This window comes from Heliangelus exortis, chromosome Z, assembly GCF_036169615.1.
Source record: "Heliangelus exortis chromosome Z, bHelExo1.hap1, whole genome shotgun sequence".
Classification (NCBI taxonomy): domain Eukaryota; kingdom Metazoa; phylum Chordata; class Aves; order Apodiformes; family Trochilidae; genus Heliangelus; species Heliangelus exortis.
Genome location: NC_092454.1, coordinates 61,746,921 through 61,753,219, shown reverse-complemented (window position 1 = coordinate 61,753,219; position 6,299 = coordinate 61,746,921).

The following is a 6,299-nucleotide window of genomic DNA, read 5'->3' as shown; positions in this document are numbered from 1 at the left end:
TTCCAAAGAGATAATAGATGGCTGGAATGACAGCCTCAAACTTTTATGCTGAATAGCACTAATGAAATGATAATGGATTTTTATCTTTTTCTTTTATTTTAATTTTTTTTAAAAAGGAAGGTATTTTAATTTTGCATCTGAGATTAAAGTTTTAACCTTGTTTCTGATAAGACAACTGAAACACAGAAATCAATTACAACAATGTGCTTTTGAGCTTTTATTTCTTCATTTAATAGCTGACAATTGGGAAGGACATAGACAATACGGCCGTAGCAGAACAGCGTTACAATTAAAATCACTTTATATGAAAAACAATTACAATAGCTGTTGAAAATCCAGGAAGGGTTGATCTCTTGATCAGAACAGACTGCACTGTAAGAAAATATTTGTAACAAAATGAAGTGGTTTGTAGCTTTTCTGTTTAATAAGGAGAAAGGAGAATCCTTGTGTTAAGACAGGGCCTGGAGGGAGCATTTTATCACACTAGAGAAAAATATTTCCCCGTCAGCAAGTGTATCTCTATCCATTTTTTCTGAATTTTTATCCTTATATCTCAAAGCCCACCAGAGCAAAATCACTATGTTTTTTCTCTTTTTTTAAATGCCTGCCCTCCTCCTGTTTGCAGTGGTTTGGTTTCTGCTTCAGTGTGTTTAGCCTTAAAGATAAAATTATGTCTCACATGCCTGTTCATGTAGAGTTCTGTAAGATGGCATGCATATTCAGCAAGTACTCCTTTCAGTTCTCACTGACTTGAACACGTGTCTTCCCATGTCTTCAGCTGGTAGTGGTCTCGAATGGCAGAATGGATGTATGCTGCTTAATCTTGTTCCCAAGGACCAGTTGTTATTTTTAGTCATGCTGGATAGGCCCTTACTTCAGAAATTGCTCCCAGCAAGTGCTAGATAAGAGGCAGTAACTGTCAATCAGCTATCATGTACTTCACTGATGTTCACAGTATATTTCAGTGTTAAAGCAGAAGCAGGGAATGGAGCAGTTCCAAATGTTTGGCTCATGTATAAACAAAGCAGTCTTGAAAGGTGAAGATGAAGTTTAGCCGTGATTGAGTGTTATGGCAAACAGAGTAAAAAAGAGTGTTAGGACAAATTTCCTATGATAAACATGGCAGCAGAGATCTGAAAAGTAGATAATTGTTACTTTTTCTTTTAGAAATTTAGAGAACCTGTGGGAGTGCTAGCTTTCTTTTAATAAGATTGATTAGAGAGGAGACAAATTATGGGACTCATTTTTGGTAGTTTTGAGGACTAAATGGACTAAATGGAAATGTAGTCTGAGTGTGACACTTGCCAACCTGGCATCTAAAGTGTGGTTTGCACTAATTTTGGCATCTCTCATCAGTAATCAAAGGCAAAGCAACAAACCTTCGTGGATTCTTCAGGAGATGAATCACATTCTTCAAGTGTTGCAGAACCACTGATTAAATGAGGCATTAAGAGATCCTTTCATGCAATATACCACTGAATCACAAAAAGACAGCCGAGTTGGTGTACACCTTTCCTGAAAATTTTCTTTCATACATTGTTGCTGCTCTGCATGAGCATCCATTCTACAACTGTTGGAAATGCTGACTGCAGGGTAGACCACTGCTGTCACCACTGCTGTTGCCCATCATCATCAGGAGCACTTTGGGCAGCAGGGGTTGCATTTTGTAAAAAAAGGTTTTCGTTGTCTGGTCTATTACTGCATACCAGCCTACATACAAAATTGTCATTCCTCACACAGGGATGGCTGAACTGTAACTCCTTGGTTTTATAATGCTTAGGAAAAAGGAAGAATCTTCCTTTGAAAGGTAAATATTGTTAATGTATTCTCTAGAGACATAGAGCCCTGGGGTTTTGATTACTGCTCTGATATCCTGAGCTCCAGCCTTCTGCCTGTGTTTCTAGCAGACAGTTATGCCTTGCCCAAGTCAGGCAATGCTGCTCTGATATCCTTTAGCAAAATGTGGCAGCCTGTCAGACTCATGAAAGCCAACACAAGATTCCATAGTACCCATTAAAATGCAAGCTTGTGTATAGGTTAAAGGGATATATTTTCTCTAACCCTTTTGCATGGCATTCCAGTTCTGTATAAAAGCAAAGTATTATTTGCAATGCATTAGAATTTATGCCCTATATGGACACACCAAAGGTTGTCTGCTTTTTAAGAAGAGATGTTGTTTGGTTTTAGTGATAGTAATACTTTACATAATGGATGTAATTTATTAGTCTTTGTACATAGAGCAAAGAATTCTCATAGCAAAAGTAATAGATTAATTTTATAATTTTCTTCCTGTAATAAAATAAGAATGCTCTCCATTACTTGTGCTTTTGAGTTATATAAATAGCAAAGTTATTGGAAAATAGCTCAGAAAAATATAACTTCCACTTAGGGACAGATGAGGTAAATAAGATCTTCCAGCTGGTGATTACAGCATTAACTAGCTGAACATATCCCCTAGCTATTAATTAATAAACCAACTCCTGCCAACCCAAATAATTTCAAAGTTACTTAGACAAGCTGCTAAGTACCATTGTCATGTTTTCCTTTATGCAAGTTTTAATTTCTTTTCTTCTCTGCTACCTCGTATTTTACTAACTTGTGACTCTATTACATTCCTCCCTCCTCCCCCCCTCCCCTAATTTCTAAGATTGAAGTTTATCGTTCCAAGAACAAAGTAAGACCTTCCATGGGGAATCTCATATCTAGGAAAGAAGGATCCTAGACCAAATCTCTCAGCCTGCTGCTGAGCTTGTATACAGCAAGATCAGACCTGTTGCAATAACTCTGTGTTTCTTAATCCAGTAGTTTCAGATTTATTCGTGCCTTCCCAGAATGAATTATCAGCCTCTTATCCAGGGCAGGTAGCAGAGGAGACTAATAAAGCCCTTTTTTTTTTTTTTTTTTTCAGTATGTCATCTAGAGCTGTATGTGGGAAAGTTTTATGATGCAGAAAATTCACTGTGAGCATCCTCCCATGTGAGAATAACTCCATCTATGTGAATCGAGTTTATTAATTGGCAGTATGATTTCCAATTTCCCACTACATTTTTCAAACAAAAAAAAATCTTAAATCCAAATATTTCTCAAAATAGAGTTTGGATGCCAAGATTGGTTTATTTAAAGGCTGCTGTAGTATCCAGTATAGGGCTACAAACTGTGAAACAAATATTCCACAGTGGATCTGTAAAAGTACAAGTATTCTCAAAAATTTATGAAAATGACTGTGCTCTACAAAATTTAGGGTGCTTTTTTAAAGCTGATGTTGTTTTTGTCTGTTAAGAGCTATCTATAGATATGACAACTTTTTAATGAAAAAGTAGCTCTGGATAGCACTTTTTTTTCTGTTTAGACCCTGGCCTTATTGTGTATTATTTTGTGTATAATAAATAATGTGTATAATTTTAATGAACATTATATTACCTGATGTGATTGTTCTTTTCTCTACCCAGCGATAATGGAGAAAACTAGTAGTTCCTTCTATTTTAAGAAACTGAAATTAAACATTAAATTCTGTCATATGGGAACAGGTTCTACCTTTTGAAATAGTGTCATGTAGTCCAAAAAAGTAACTTGGACTGTATAGAAGAAATCTAAAGTTTGGCTAGAGGAATGTTTTGAGGAAGCAAACTCAAGATTCTTTGCAAACTCAAGTGTTGTCAATGCAGTGTTAGAAGCAATAACTCTTTTTCACCTGAAGGCAGTAGTGTAGTACAGTGCAGACTGTGAATCAGCTTGCCAAATGAAAGGAAAAGAAAAGATCATGAAAATAAAGCAGATTCTTAACATGATCTAACTTTAGCCCACAGATTCCTTGCATTTGACATTCTGCTGCAGAGGAGGTAACAGTGGTGCAAGTCAGCCAAAATCTTTCAGACTTGTAAAATGCAAATGCAGGAGGCACAGAAGACCTCATGTTAAGACACTGCTTGTCTTTTGCTCCCAGTAATCCAGCAGGATTTCAGCACTGACCTTCCTTTCCTGAGGTAGCAATAACAGCTTTGTTTTCCCTTACTAGTGAATAGGACCCTGGTTTGGAGGATAATGTTTCATGATTCATAAATCTTATTTAAGATGATCCTAGAAAGCATAAGCAAAATTTCTGCTGGCAAAAGCACTTGGGAGTGGGAGAGCAGCAGTAGCAATAGTTTAGTCTGTGGCCTCTGTCCTTCTTCAAGACTGATCTCTGCCATAGATTTGGTGGGTTGTGGCAAGACTCAGGTTTGGAGTAGCTTCATGTTGAAAAAAATGTACTTACTACTCCTTAAATTTTATGGTGCAGCAGAGTTTGAATACTGATGAATTCCTTAAAAACCATGTTTCAGAAGCAGATTCTCTGCCTTCCAAGTGTCAAACAGTGGGTGAAATCTCTCTTTCTGCTGTGTTGTCCCTCCCTGGTGCTGAGGAATGGCAGGCTTTTTTCTTGCACCATTAGCCTGATTAGTGATTCATCATTTACATGTATCCATCAGTTACCTGTATACACAGTGCAAGTGAAAGTGAGAGAAAGCTTTTTGACTGAGACTTTGTTAGGAGAATAAATTCCAAAAGATACCTGAATATGACCTTGTTTTTTCTCTGTGTCTGAGGGCTCCATGCAATGAAGGAAATGTAAAAAGAAGTAGATGAAAAATACCTGATAGAATCTTCTCCTTCTGATTATAATAGTTTATATTCTTAGTTCAAGAGTGTTGGGTCTGAGCAGATAACCTATTGTGAAGGCTAGATACGAAGGACCTCAGGTCTGGTCCTGAGAACACTGCGTTTTTCTCATCTAAGTTTCTCTCACTAGCCTTGGAAAAAAAAAAAAAAAAAAAGAGTAATCAGCTACAATAAGGAAAGCAGTGTAAATTCTCTTCACTTTTCCCAGTAAATTTTGCCACTTCACAGAATTATTTATTCGGGGTTCATTTTGGATAAGTATGGTACACATCATGACATAAGCCCTAAAGTAACTTTAAAATGACAATCAGGACAACTGTCTTGACAAACAAAGCTTTTTTTTTTTTTCTTTTTTCTTTTTTTTTCCCTTCCCCCCACCCACCTCCATTATATTAGCATATTTTGCTCACACATGAAGCAAACTTATGGACAATTCCAACTCGTTTTGCGCTTCATGGATCATAACAGCAAGGCTGTTTCATTTCCCATTCATACTCATGATCATATATATTAAAATAAATTACAACACATTTTTTTCTGCTTAAACTCGTCACCTTTTAAAAAACAATATACATTTAATACTTGAAGTAAGAAAAAACCAAAACAAATATAACTCTTTCTTTTCACACACAAACATATACATATGAACTACATGTGCTTGCAAATAGATTTCAGTAAGTGTAATGATATCTTAATATATATGCACTATGGCATTCCTTCCTCAAACCATGAGAGACTTGTTATCCTATGTACTTGCCCAGGAGTCAGCTTCCTACCATATGGCTGTAAGCTCACCAGATCAAGGTTGTCATTCACTTCCTACTTACATGGTGCCCAGTGTAATGAAGCTAAAGTGTCATTTGCTTCAAAGTACCATAATGGCATAAGCAAATTCTTTAAGAACCAGTAAAATTTTGTTTCCTGAAAGATGAAAATTATTAGTGTGTGTACAAGTTAACAAGCATCTTTAGAGGGGCATTGAAATTTCAAACCATTACTCTTGGCTTGTGTGTGAGGAAATAATGTTGCTGATTTGCAAATACCACACACAGATATAGGCAGACTTCTTTGAGGTTGTGGATTTTCTTTTTTTTTTTTTTTTTTTTTTTAAATTTCGCTTCCCAGAATCTACATTTTCGTATTTCCAAACTCAGTTAGCAATGCTAAATACTAAATTAAACATAGAACAGATGATATATCACATGGTGAGAAACAACTAAAATGTAAGTTCTGCTTGTTTCTCAAAATAAGGCCCCTTACAAGAAGGTGAAAAGATCAAATTTCTAATGTGGCCAAGGAGAATGGTGTGAGGGGGAATTGTCCAGATTTATGTCACCTATCTAGAGCATGAAACCTGTTTTCAGTCTCTTGTTTCAACATCTCCATTACAATTTTGGTACTAGTTTGAATAAACACAAATAATCAAATTATGAAGCAAAAGTCAGTTTTCTTTTGCTCTTTTATGAACTTTTTGAATATAAAGGACAAAGTATCCTTAAATTTAAGCTGAAATGACACGGAACATTTTCCAGACTATGCAAGACCTTGCTTATTCTGCTGAGGTTATAAATGCAGATTTTTATTTCCATCTGGCTTATATTGAACCACTCGCTTTTAGGAAAGAAAAAGACAAAACTCAG